Here is a 15,443-nt window from a genome sequence, read left to right on the forward strand (position 1 = left end):
AGGTACTATGGGCTAGGAACTATTAAAAAGGCTAGGAACTATGGGCTAGGAACTATTAAAAAGGCCCTTGTGTGAGCGTTCTCGTTGTTGCCAAAGATGCCATAGGTACGCTGAGGAGGAATGACTAAAATTGGATTTTATGGTTGGAAAGGTGGGAATTGGACTAGGATATTTTGGAGGATTATGATTCGAAATACTATGGTTTCATTTCAAGTCTGCTTTAAAGACAACTGAATCTGTAAAAGGTAATGGTGTGTCTAAATTGTATTTTGTATGAGTGCCGGCTAGGGGGCCTGGGAACTCTTTTCCCTGGTATCCGGGAAAAAACATAACCAAATTTTTATAATGGATTCTATCAATACAGTGGTTGGGCGGTTGGTTAACCCATGGGACTACTGGATGGGGTTAGGCTGGACTAATGGATCCCTATAATTAAAATTCAATTCTGTTCAAGTTATGATAGTTGAAGTAAATTAGAGATAATCCTTGTTCTATGGAAAACAATCAACGGCTGTGCCTCTTGACGAGGAAAAAAGCGTTGGTCTCTATGATCCAAGTGCAAGTTCCTCCCTTGATCCGGCCGTGTGACCTGCAGGTTCGGTCGGAATGAAAAAGGGAAGGTAAGGCCCTTGACTACGTTAGAATAATTCTCCTGGAGGAATCACCTATGCTTTCTGGGCGAGGGAAGTTTTTTCCGTGAACCGAGGGATTAGTCTCTTGTCCGGACATTCGTGGGGGTGAGCCCTCGAGTGTGGGAGGCTGTGCCCTGTGCAAGAAGTTGCTACTTCCACTGCTAGCACCCCAGAATTCGATGCGCAAAGGGGGCAAGGGTCTCACAATTGTCTCATAGATGAGGCACAACCCAAACTAGAGGATTTTGGAATACAGCCAGACTGGTGAAAAGAGTACTTAACAATTCCATAGTACAACCAAGTCTATATGTGCGCGCCACCAACACAGCGGGTTAACCCATTGTACATGCCCCTTAAGAGAAGATGGACTCCACTGGAGTTTTAGGAGGCCAAGCGATGCAACTCTCATGTCTGCTACAACTTTCCAATCTTCATGCCAACAACATTTCCAGACATACAGGAGCAAAGGAAACAAATGCTTACATGGATACAGGCATGGCAACGTATCTCGGACGCAGCAATTGTGGCAAGTGTTAGATTTTTGAAATTACTGGTGGTCTTGATTGATCAACCTAAAGAGCCTTATGATGGCTATGAAGTTGAGCAACTGAAGTTCGACATGAATCAAGGGCCATCTGGGGGTATGATGCTGTATTACCATCGTCTAAGGTGTCTTCCGGGCTTACATGCATGTCACGTTCAAAGACATGGTGGACATAGGATTCTGGCGCTCCCACTCAGCCTTCAGACGCACCCTCAGGAAGCTTGAGTCCACGAAGAAATTTCTACCGATATGAGTTCGATGACCAGGTCTTTAGACCTCAGTTAACAGGTTCTGAGGACAGAACCTACATCAAGAAGGCAGGGATGTTAATCCCATTTTGGATTAACAAGCATGCTCCTCCAATTGAGGACATTAATAAGTGTCATGAAACGGCACTATAGAAGTTGTACATTATGAGATATTGGCCACCCAAGGCCTAGTTAAGTAAGTTTTGGGCATCCAAGTAGTGTGAATAAGTGTCAAATGTATGTAAGACATTTTCTCATAATGAAAAGACACTATCCCTTGCTGTGCTATAGAGAGCTCTTCTTTGTGTCTTGATGAGAGAGATTGAGAGAGAGAGCATTCTAGCATTGTGTCTCTTCTATGCTTGTATGATTCATGCTTGTGTGGGGGAGTGAGAGAGAGTGATTACCTTATGCGACGGTGTGAGTCACTCTATGGTGACAACGTGGAGGTGGAGCTTAGAGGTTTGGATCTTAACAAGTGAGCCTGGAGGCCTCAAGGGACTCAAGTTCGCAGCATTGGTAAGTGCCCTGTGACGGTTGTGATCTATTGCTCATCCTTTAGGTGAATGCATTGAGTTTCCTCTTGGAGGTGTGGTAGCCAATAACAACGATAATATCCAAACCGCAAGCGAAGAGACAAGTAATGATTCAACTCAAAACCAACCACCTTGGCACACTCCACGGCCATAGGCACATGTTCCATAATGGTGACCACAAACCACCCTTGGTCACACAAGGACCAATCTACTAATAATGGTGACCACAAACCACCCTTGGTCACACAAGGACCAATCTACTAATTGAAAACCTGACTCCACAATCCCTCTACTATGAATATTTTATAGAGGAATGCCACCCTCATTGTGGAGCCGTTTGGGTTTAATGATTTTGGAAGATCAGCCCAAGCAAACTTTTCTACATAGTTGTTTGGTGATCCCTTCATGGTTAGTCCCTCCATGGCATGTGCATGCAAAAAACGTACTAGTTTCTTCATTGATCTATCATTCCAACAAAACATAAGTTAATTAGAAGTAATGCTTTACAAAATAAGGAAGAAATGAGAGGATGTAAACATTGATAAATACTTGTTCTCAACACTTAAATTGACATACTTATTTGGTTGTTCAATTGAGCATGCCATCCCAATGATGCATCCAAAAATAGGATGGAAAAAAGTAAATACTACTCCACGATCTCCTGCCATAGCGAGATATGAAGAAAAAATTAGGATAAGATAGCAAAAAACTTAGAGGTGACAAATTGTACCATCGACATTTTCAGTTTCGTCTGCAATGTTGAAGCCTGGTACAAACATTAATCCATATCAAAATTGTCTCAGGAAACACAATCATGCACAAGAGTTAGCTACCTTCATTATCATTTGGGATACTTGAATTCATGCTTGCATGTCCATCACCACCTCCTTGTGCTTCACCATCACCCTGAGGTCCACCAACATTATGTGATCCACCAACTCCAGGTCCAAACAAGTCCCGACCTAATTTCACTTTTAGTCCTTGATCTCTATCCACATTAGGTGGTGGCCGGTACAAATGCAGACCCATGTGAAAGGTTCATAATAGCACGAACACTCAAAAGGTAGAATCTTATTCAACATCTTTCAGCTTTTCCCATACATAATCAATAGTTAATAGTAATATACACATCTTTTCCCACTACTCTTAGAGAAAGTGTATACTGCTTTGTATATTCTTCATCTCCAAGTAGTTGTCAATCAAGCATAGAAGTTTTTTCCATTAAGACCTCATGGAAATCCTCCTATATGTAACATAAAGTAGGTCACTGTTGGTGAGTCATCTCTACAAAACAACCTGTAAGAATATGGCACATTGAAAAAAGATATAGCTAGAGAAAGTACACTAGACAATGCAATAGAGAGAATGGAGAGAATTTTAAAATTCTGATTATACCAAACAAGAGATAGGTACAATATGATGGTACTTTCCACTCGTGCGCTCTAGTGTAGAGCTTAGATGGTGATCTAGACAGACTCTGGATAGAGTGCGCACTGAGAGTATAGGGAATATATTCTCACAAGCATTGGATGCCTTAGCTTATGTCAACTATGTCTATGTATAGTGCTACAGGTAGTGCGGTGGATGCGTCCAAGATGTGGGTGGCTATGCTACATTGATGCAGTTCACTGCCCATGTATTATAATGCATCCCAACCGACCACCGCCCACCACTGATGATGAAATTAGTATCCGAGAGAATATTCCCTATACCTTTTCGGGTCGAGGTAACACTTGTACCCCTCATCATCTCCTAGCCATCAACGGTCATAACTAGGACCCCATCCAGCATCTAAGCTAGGGTTCCTATTGAAGATATGTGCAGTAATGGCTTCCCATTGAAGATATGTGCAGTAATGGCTTCTCCTCATAATTGGGGCCATACAAATATGCACCATACATCAATGTGAGATACATGCTGAGAGGCAGGCATTGAACATATACTAACACAACCATGAATTGGTTTGGTGTCCCAACTACTAAACAACTACCTTGAAGACCAATTGGGACATCATGCAAGATGGGCTGTTATACCAAGGTTTGACAGGTGCACTTCTTATCTCTAGAATCATTTCTCTTTCAATAGTTACTCGAGTCTCTAGTGGGAGAGGTGCTCTTATACTCTCTTTATTTTCCAATCCAAACTTTTGAAACATATAGATCTCATGCCCAAGAGTGGTAGGTGCATGAGTCCTTGTAATGCTACATATACGAAACACTATATATTCATTAGTGAAAGGAACACGAATCCTCATAATGATGCATACTAGATAAAATATCATTGCTCATTTACTTAGCTCCAAACTACAATGAGTCCTTTACCACTTTACTCCATTGACAGTGAGTAATAGCTCTCCCTCTTGACCCCAAACATCCAAAAATTTGCACCTAACTCTTATGTGTCTTGATCTCTCATTTGAATAAGCTACATACAATCAATTTTGCACAAAATTGAGGATAAATGGCAAACATATTCAGCTTAGAAATTATATAAAACCAAGGACAATCAGCAAGATTAAATGGCGAAAATTAGACCAATGAGGAGCTGGCATGTAGGTGCATCAGAGTGTTATCTCCTTGAGGTATGATAATTTGGTGACCTCGCTAAATACATAGGTGTAGAAAATGCTAATGGAGGAGGTGAGGGTATCTACAAGCCCTTTCATTTTCACCAAGTAATCACTGATATTCATCTTATTCCTTTGCACATTATTATGCAGCTCTTGCTTCAACATCATTTTTCTTCCCTTGGTGCTTGTGCTATACAAATTAACCAAGGTATCACATGTATTCTTAGGTATTAGTGCATCCTATATATGGTGACCAATCATAGTATTTGACATACTAACAAAAAGCTAGTAAATCATGTTGCTAGCTTTCTCATGCCAAACCTTAAGGGCGTGAACCTATTTGAGGAGTTACATTTTCTTCTAGAAGTTCTAGCTCCTTCTCGTCATGTGAAACAAATTCTTAACCCATGAGGAAGTTTCTCATTATGAACTTCTATGCTTGGAAGCTATCCTTGTCCAGTTTCTCGCTCATAATATGGGATAGAGTCTTAGACATGACTTACCAAATAATGCTTATAAAAACTTATGCACTTATAACAAACCTGAAATATCTTTAACATAGTCACCTCCTATGGTACTGTAAACTTGTTATACTATAACTCTATATGAACCAGTCACATAAACATACAGCTACCAATAACCTTTAAATCTCAAATTCTTTGCACTAACTACCTTGCAACTAATGTTTTTCCACAACTTTGCACCGAACCAAAAATTGGGCATACAAAATCAAAATTGACACTTTCACAAAGTGGATGTGGAAAACTTGCAGAGCTAAAATGGCGCTTGAAATGGCCTCAAATCCAAATTTTGAAACTACGATGATTTATAAGATGGTATCCACACAATATAATGCCCCTTTTTTTCACCACAAAGGGTGGCTCAATATGTGATAGTGTACCTCAGTACCTCCTTCTCTTGACTAGAGCTACCTATAGATATTTGCTTCTAAATCAAATAGAAAGAGATGGTGTTACCCTTACCTATGTATCACTTCCTCTTCTTATCTCTTGCTTGTCTTTTGAGGTCTTTCTGCAAATGGATGCTTTGATATACCATGAGAAGAATGCAGGTTACAAGTAGACACACACACACACACACACACAACAATAACCAAGCACACAAGAGATATGGATGGCTAAATTTTATCCTACTATCTTCTTTTCTCTAAAACCATAACGTAAAATACGAGTACATAATATAAGGGAAAGTACTTTCCTACTAAAATGTACAAATGTCAGTCCATACTATGAACTTGATTGCATGAGCTGGTGCTATAACTATGCCATAACTCTAGTGAACCAAAGTGGCTGCTATCACATAGCCTATCACCTTGAATCTCACAAACCATGCTAATGATGGCATAAGTGCGGACGTGGTGTCATCCAGGTTCCACCCATATCCATCCACACTAGTTGAGCTTGATATCTTGACATTTTTCACCTTACTAAGTAGCCAACTGCAACAATCTACATAACCTTCCATATCAAAAGCAACACACTAAGGTTTATAAAGTCAAGGGCACCAACCCAAGTCCACAATCAAGATACTTGAGGCTTAGCATTGCAAGTGTGGATACCTAAGATTCTTCTTAATACTTAGTGATACTATGGGCGGGAATAATGACGTATGGATTTCAAAAGTAATTTCTAAGAGAGTCACTCATCACGCAAAAGAGAATGTAATAACGACATATGGATTCCAAAAAGGATTTCTAAGAGAGCCACTCATTATCTCCCACAAGAGAATTCATTGGAGAATCCTTTGTATGAAATTTTTTTTAAAATTATTTGTTGCTAGAAATATTCACAAGGATGGTGGATATTACAACAAAATATTGAGGATGCAAGGGTGGTGAATATTAGAGAAGCTATTGAGGGTGCAAGGGTGTTACGAAGGTAATCCCAAACATGCAATACATTCTTGCTCTCAAGAAAGACAAAAAGAAAATAAAGTGACTATGGCAAGTAGTTGTGGTGATCAACCACCATTAAGTCAAACTAACCATTATCATGAAGCAACCCTATCCCAATGATAAGAAGAAGGGACTTGAAGAACGGTAGAATTCTCGCTGTCTACCAAGGAAGTAACAAAGAAAGTAAAAGTGACTATGGCAAGTAGGTGTGGTGATCAACCATCAAACCAACCATTGTTATGAAGTAACCCTTTCCCAAATATAAGAAGAGGGGACCACAAGAACAATAGAATTAAGGAAAACATCAAGATAAGAGTGGTGGCTAAAATGTAGACAAGCATACACACAAGAACCTGAGTTTGCTCAAGAGGGAGTACCAAAGGAACTTGCTTATGCTAGCCACAAATAAAAGGGAGAAGAGAAGATGGCACATACACAAGAACCACATTTAAAAATAGGTCGTGAATGTTAAATTTGCAGCAATGTGATGAGCTATGGATGCTAGAATCAACATCATTAGAAAAGAGATTAGATGATAATTAAGATGTGATTAATGATAGCTTAATGAGCAATTAACTGATAGCTTAATGTAGGCATGGATAATAAAATTCTCATTAGGCCAATGCCTCAATTTATAGAGTTTACATCCAAGCATCCAATCCCACTGATTTCTCCTTGATTCACTCCACCTCTCCCAGAATATCTCCACACCTCCTAAATCTCCTCATGCTACCCTTTATTCTCTCCCAGTAGATACTTCTCACCTTTTCACAGGTTCTCTCACATTTATAGATTCTCTTTTACAACCTCTTGTGCTAAGGGCTTGTTCCCGCACACACCCTATTCACTTGTATATTTCAACACCTCCCCTCAAGTGAATACTCCTAGCACACCTGGACCCTATACCAAGTTTCCCTCTTACTTGATAGTCCGTGACCAGTGCCTATAGCACACCTCCTCTCAAGTGAATAATCCTAGCACCCCTGGACCCTATACCAAGTTTTCTTCTTACTTGATAGGCCGCGACCAGTGCCTCAAGTCCCTAAACTCATAGTCCTTTTGACACTCTCTCTCTCTATGTGTCCAAGGCTACTACAAGTGCCCATGACCTTGACTAAAGTGCTCACACATACATCTACCACATGGCCTACATCATCGGTGGCTCAGAGGTGGTTTTACTCTGTTGGGACAGGTTACATTGGGTTGTGGGGTTTCTCTCTCTCTCTCTCTCTCTCTCTCTCTCTCTCTCTCTCAGAGATTTTCACATAGCTCCTCACTTCTTGGAGCCTCACATCTTCTCTTGTCTTCAGTCTTCTTGTCGTGGTAGTTTCTCTTCATGCGTCCATGTCCTTCTCTTCTTTCAATCTTCTTGTTGTGGTGGCAGTTTCTCTTCACGCGTCCATGTCTTCCTTCAATACTTCCTCTAGCTCTTCTTCTCGGTGTTGATCCTCCTCTTGGAAAGAGATGCTCTTCTTCTTTCATGGCTGGGGCCACGAGCTTGTCCGTCAGTTCTTGCTCCATGTGAGCAACATGTTTTAATGTATTGTTGATAGTTCTTTTGGGCTTTTGATGTTTATCTTGTGTCATTATGCAATGCATAATGACACAAGAACTATGCAATGCATAGTTCTTTTGGGCTTTTGATGTTTATCTTGTGTCATTATGCAATGCAAACCCAAATCTATGCGGGAGGTCTTACCTCTTGCCTTATTCTGGACAAGGGTAGTGTGTGATCCCATTTTTACAATGATGTAATCACCCATGTGTGCCCAATACATAATGCATATAGCATTCATTCTTATGCACATTCCCAAATACAACTCTGGCTGTGAATAATCTTGAATTTGTGTGTGATTTGCAAGCATTAACCAAGGGATAAATGCAAGATGATGATTACCACAAATTTATCAGTACCAGAAATTACATTAAATCAAGGGTAACAAATCTACACGGAATGGTTGGAGTATCAAACCATCTCCGAATTACAATCTGAAGTTATAGGGATCTATATCAAATACCTAGTGGTTAATTTGAACCCTCAATTGTACCAAAATATAGTGATTAGTGTTTATTTATCACTGATTAGCAAATTAATCCTCTGTTTTGTGTGCAGAAAACTTAGTATGCAGGGAGTGCATATCTGAGGCCTTAGAGTTCAAATGAGCTCAAATCCTTTCAAGGCCATCAATAGCAATTAGTCTAGTAGAGGATTAAGCCAAGAAACACAAGATTTGACCAAACATTGAATGCTTAAGCTTGGATCTCACTGTAGACTTGATCAAATCAAAATCCGTCTACACCAGCTTGTAGAGCACCCATGAAAACCCCTAGGGCTAAGAGGAATTAGAGCCATTGCATCTGTGGAAAACAAGATCTCCAATTTCTTCAGAAAAGATACGTTGGAAAAATCGCGATTCTCCTGCTTGCACCGGCGGTTTGATGAATTTCTTGAATGGGCTGGAGCCCAATGGTTATGGCTATGTGTGTCTAAGAGCTTTTGCCCTAATGTTTCTCCTGGAGGGAGATCAAGCCCCTCCACTGGCTGGAGGTGCATATACTACTTGAAAAAGAGATAAAAAAATCTATTTATCTACTAATCTTAATTAGCCAAGTGATTAGCAAGATAATGGGCTCATAGTTGTGGATTCTAAGCTAGGCTCTGATACCATGTTAAATTTGCAGCAATGTGATGAGCTATGGTGGATCAAATGCTAGAATCAATATCATTAGAAAAGAGATTAGATGATAATTAAGATGTGATTAGTGAGCAATTAACTGATAGCTTAATGTAGGCATGGATAATCAAAAACCAGCAAATTCTGATTAGGCCAATGCCTCAATTTATAGAGTCTACATCCAAGCATCTACTCCCACTAATTTCTCCTTGATTCACTCCACCTCTTTTGCTTGATTCCCTCCACCTCTCCCAGAATATCTCCACACCTCCTAAATCTCCTCATGCTACCCTTTATTCTTTTCCAGTAGATACTTCTCACCTTTTCACAGGTTCTCTCACATTTATAGATTCTCTTTTACAGCCTCTTGCTAAGGGCTTGTTCCCGTACACACCCTATTCACTTGTATATTTCAATAGTGAACCATAAGAACCTTCCAAATAAGTATCTTCATAAGAACCTCTAACCAAAAAGAGTAGAGATTTTCAAGGACTTTCCTATCAAAACAACAAGGGTAAAGGGAGAATACAAGAACCTAACCTAAAAAAAGGCATAATGTCACAAGAACATAAATGCTCTTGCTCTTCAACCTCTTGCGTGGTAGTTACACAAGAACTTGCTCCCAAAATTTATGCAGTAAACAAGAACCTACTCAAAAATAGAGTAAAAGTATAACGATTATGGGAGTTACACAAGTTGCAATTAGACAAAGTTATACAAAAACCTCTTGATGCCATAGCTAGCACATAACTAGTAAGAGTTCCATCCTACCCATCAAAATTGGACCATCACAATTGGAGCCAAGGTTTATCTACTACAACTTGGGCGCATTCGAGAAGGTAGTTCGGCATAGCTTTCTTTCCCTTGAAGATATAATAACCTAGGAGAAATGATCTTGCAGCATTCACACAACATAATATCGTTAGCCATTCATAGCTATCCGGTGTGACATCATAAACCACCTTTGATCCCTTCCTTGTGCTAGCACTCTCATGCCTTTGTCTTTATTACCTTGCACCCCAGTTTCATTTGCGTTCCATATGTTGCTTGGGGGATACTTGTGTTCGTTATACATGAGTTCCAGGTTATCATGGAAGGTTTTGACCAGTTCCGGGAGGAGGTTGATTGCCCTTGATCTATCCAAACCCACTGTGACATGGAAGGTTAAGTCTGGAGGCCTTGTGCGAAAGCCGTCCCACCAACTCTTTCCTGGAATTCCATTTGTGAAGGGTGTGGGTCGAGTTTGGCAAAGCTCCGCCACTTTAAGCTTCATGGCGCTAAGGGTCACACCATGACCAGCATCCTATATGTGGAATGTCCATTCTACCAACGCTTGTTCTTCTTTAGGTCGAACGACGGGAGCTGCCCCCTTGTGTTTCTTCTTTGTTCTGCCCTCTATCCATGCTGAGAGTGCCGTCCAACTCATGCCATATTGTCTTGTGCACTCTCGCATGGACATGCCTGCTTCATGATGATGAGCAGCTATGGCTTTGGCCATGTCATCTTTTGTCCAAGTGAGCTGTCTCTGCTTCTTAGTGGGTTGTTGTAGGAGCTTGCCGCCGCACAACATTTGATGGTATTGGAAGGGAGCATCTTAAAGCGGGAGCGAAGGTGCCCCACTTTTCAGTGATGACCGCTTTTCTTTTTAGCTGAGTGCGGGTGGTAGGCATCTCACCTTGTGTTTATAAACACAATGAGCTTTGTGTTGAAAAACACACTTGTCCTTTACTGCAAGGAGAGCTCTCTTTTGGATTACTTATAGGCATAAAATAACCATAATACAAAAAGTAACTAAGTGTCCATAATCCAAAATGAATTGAATATAAATGTGCAAGCATAAATCAAACGTACATAGCATGCAAATCTAAAATCTCACCTTACTCAATGATCAAATGTGCATAATCGCTGCACTTGAATTTCTTCTTGGGCTGCTCCTCATTAGCTTCTCTTCACTCTACAATTTTCAATGAGATGAAGGCTTGTGCAGTGGTGTTGTTGTGTCTTCATGATGATCAAGCTTTTGTGTCTTCATGATGATCAAGCTTTTGTGTTGGGAATGGAGGTGATATGGCAAGTGAGGTGATAGTGCAAAGGTTTATAGTAGGTTTAAGAGAAGGCTTAGTAGAACGCTTAAGAGAAGGCTTAGGAGAACGCTTAAGAGAAGGTTTAGTGCAGCAAAAGGATGCCACCACATTGGCAAACGCGTCGTCCTCGCTTATCAAGCAATAGAGAAGGGCAAAGAACATGGGATAGGAACAGATGTCGAGGATAGGCATGATTTGCACTCACATAGAGGTTCAATGTATGGCATGGTGGTGAAGAAGGGATGGTGTGTACAATGGATTGATGTTTTGGACTAGATTTATAGGTTGCAAGGCTTGGTATTGCTCTGTTTTGATTGGTTGTTTTAGGCAAAGCTTGGATCAACAATGGAGCTTGGATTTGATTGGTTATTTTAGGCAAAGCTAGGATCAACAATGGATCGTGGAGGGAGTTTTTGAAAACATCCTTTGTTGTAAGTGACAGGGGGATTTTGAATTTTGGATTTTGGAATTCTCTTGTAAGTCATATAACATCCTCTGTAAACTAGCACTCTCTGTAAAAAAGAATATTAGTCTCTGGAATATTGGTTTGTAAAAAGAATATTGGTTTACTAAGAACCCAAGGTCACTCTGTAGAGAGAGAGAGAGAGAGGGAGAGAAAGAGAGGGAGCCTGGAGGTATCGAGTAGAAGGGCACGCGGGATTATTTGCTGAAGGGGGTTTGCATGAGTAACGAGGCTAGAATAATATGATTGGCACAACACCTTCTATATATATATATATATATATATATATATATTATAGGGCAACTTTGGAGTTGCCAGGTGGCAAGCTTTTTAGGCATGTAGTCAGGGTAGTGTTCGTCAGGACTCAAGAGCAGTAAACGAAACAACCGTTTCCAAATATGAATGCACTTCTTTCCCACTCAAATTTCAACTTTGAAATGTAGTTTTGAGAGAGAGAGAGAGAGAGAGCTGTTTGCAAGATGAAGCAGGATTCACACTTGCATACGAGGCCTGCAGGCGAGCTTTCTGCATAGACAGTCTCACGTAGTAGAGAGCTTGCCGGGTTAGCTCTAGTGAGATGCATGGCGCCAGAGCCTGCCACCTCACTTGCTACGAAACTCATGAAGCTTGCCGGACTGTGAGCATGGAGAGGAGGCTGAGGGTGCTGCAAACGACGTTGCTGGAGGCCGAGAAGCTGCCCGTGAGGTTGTTAGAGGAAAGGTCCAGCACCGAGAGTGTGGTGCAGGCGGAGGCCACCACCTGCTCGCTGCCAAAGCCGTAGAATTCATTCCCTCCTAGCCGCAGCTACTGTAGCTGGTCCAGCGGAGCTAAGGCCGCGGTGGGCAGAGGCGCCAACAGGCCGCAATTGGTCAGATTGATGGCAACCACCCTCCCATTCCCACAGCTGACTCCTCGCCAGTTGCAGCTGTTGGAGCTCGCACCGGACACCCACCCAGACAGCACCTCGGACGGATCCTTCTCAATCCTCTGCTTGAAACTGAGCAGCCCTTGCGTGTCTTTAGAGAGCCCAGAGCCATCATTCTGTGCAGCAACGCCTCGCGCCAGCAAGACGGGCCACCACTCCCATTATTATTTGGGCAGCGGTCTGGACAAGTGGGCGGAGAGGTTGGCGAACGGAGGACGGGATAGGGCCAGACGAACGAGGGGAGGCAGGCTGGGCCGTGCCATTGTCTATAGACGGAAAGGGGGTCGGACCAGCCAGAGTGGTTTTGGAAACCCGATGTTTGGCGTGAGGAGGGCGGCAGTGTTGTATGAGAGGGAAGAAGCGCCCGCTGAGGTGGATGTATGCTTTACACGAGGCCTGTGACGAGCTCTCTGCACAGCTTCTACGCTTCTCAACATGCGCCATGCCATATGTTGCAAGCTTCTTGGATGGCGGGCAGAGCCCAACGAGAGAGGCTGTTTTGCTGCTGGTCATGGGAGGTCGAGGAGGGCGTACGGTGGCTACGGGCTTAGACAGTCAAGTGCCGAGGGTGATGGTGGCGATGAGGGACTCCACTGCTGCTGGTCCAAATCACCAAATTTTTTCAAACGTCTACTTTCCACCTTCCCTCCATTTTGGTATGGCTCATTCCCTTTTCCACCTTCCCTCCATTTTGGCATATGGCTTATTCTCCTTTCTTTGCATTTTCAAAAGACTCACTATTTTTCTCTTATCTGTGAGCTTCTATGGCGTCCTCACGTCGTCCTTCTCATAATATAACTTCTTGTGATTTTCATAACACCAAAGAGGATGGTGTTTGGAAACCCATGTCTTTTCGTGTGAATGATTGGGTAACAATGCTTCCCTCTTGCAAAGGTGCCCACAGGGTGAAAAGAACCAAGCGAAATGAAGTGAAATCCCATTGGAAAGGTCGTGTTCTTGCCTTCAAAGTGACCGACAATGGCTGGCTTGCAAAAGTTTAACATGTCTACATGGCCAAAGACATGGTGTTGAACTTGGATGAACATCTAATTCTCCATTCTTACTGTAATTTAACAAAACTTTATCTATTTGATACAACACAATATTTCTCCTTCTGATATATTTGTTGTTTGTTTAATTTCAGTTATCTTTCCATCAACAGCTGTGGAGTGGCAGCCTGTTGAGAGCTTAAGTGGCACATTCAAAGCAATTCACAAGGGGATTGCAGATGTAATGTATGCAAACAAAATTTTACAAATCAGTGGATATATTTGTGTATTTTGCAGAATACAGGGTTTCATCAAGAGAAGGTGTTCATGGAGAATTATATGACATACCTATTCCCACATTAATGTTACTCAAATGGAAAGTTCCTGATCCAAATACCATAACAAGCTTCAAATCCAAAATCAAAGATGATATTCTTAAAGCTATGTCTCCTGGAAGGATTTCAAGAAGGATAAAAATTCAATGGTTCTTGCCTATACATGTCTTTGTGGTATGTTTCAATACAATGGAATTGGAGAGGACAAGAACGATGTGGCTTAATAGAAGACTATCTATACGACTGATCTGGACACTGTACTTGGAGAAGGATGGAGTACCAAGGAAACTTTTCATATTGGCGACAATATCAGTTGTAGAGTAAGCCCAAATTCTATGTCTATCTCATACCAACTATGTCGTCAATCCCTAGTTTTGGGCTATGACTATAGGAGATGGAAAAGCAAGCTTGGTAGTTGGGTCCCTTTGGATTCTGAAGAGAATTGTCCAGAGTTTGAATTTAACATCATAGTCCATCCATTCATAGATCCTAGGAACCTTATAGTAACATCAAACTGGAGACTACAACATGTAAGAGAGTCGCTTGAGTTTCTGGATGAAACATCACTTGAATATAGATTCAAAGTAGATGATATTGTTGTCAGTACAAGGATGGAGAGTGTAACCTCATGCATCACATGTCTTCTCCCAAAAAAAGTTGTATTTGAGCCACTTGCAAGGGCAAGTTTGTTAAGCTGAAAAGGATTTCTCCAATAATGTAATCAATATATTCTGCTAAATTTCATCTTGACTTCTTCACAAAAATGGTCAACATATTGTTCGCAACACAAAACAAGGTTTAACAGTTGAATATCAAATTGTTGATACTGAATTTAAGTACAAAATATAGTCCCAAAAAGGGTGTGTTCATATGGACAAAATGAACAAAACAAAAGCCAATTTGTGGAATCACTCAACAAAATCAACTTTTCTTTTGGCATGGGATGACCCTGGATCTTTAGAGAATCTTTCTCTCTTCTGTTTGCTTTGATCAAATTTGGCTGATTGAGATTCAAGTTCCGGTGTTTTGAGCTCTTGAGGTGTTGGAAAGGAAGACTTTGCAGTGGATTCCTCAACTGGTGGTAAGTTGGGCTCTTCTCTGAGATCTTTAGGTGTTGGTGAGGGAGATTTGGCAGTGGGGTCTGGTTTTGGAGAAGGTTCTTTGGAGGTTGGCTTTGGAGACTTGGCAGTCTTCTTGGGGGACATGAAAAAGAAATTGAATGGAGAGCCAACATTTGCCCTCTTACTTTCTTTGTTGGATGAATGATGCTTCTGAATTTTAAATTTCACTGGTGAGTGAAACGGAAGACCTTTAGTAGCACTCTTCTCTTTGACAGGGGCCTTCTCTTTGATTGGGGTTTTCTCTTTGACAGGGGTCTTCTCTTTGATAGGAGTCTTCTCTTGAGCTGGTGAAGAGCTCTTCTCTTTAGCAGGAGGGCTAGGGCTCTTCTCTTTAGCAGGAGGGCTAGGCTCTTCTCTGTAGCCTGAGGGCTCTTCCCTTTAGAATGGGTCTTCTCTTTAGTAGTGCT

The sequence above is a fragment of the Cibotium barometz genome, chromosome 42 (assembly GCF_041138505.1).
Source record: "Cibotium barometz isolate CiBa-2024 chromosome 42, ASM4113850v1, whole genome shotgun sequence".
Taxonomy (NCBI): domain Eukaryota; kingdom Viridiplantae; phylum Streptophyta; class Polypodiopsida; order Cyatheales; family Cibotiaceae; genus Cibotium; species Cibotium barometz.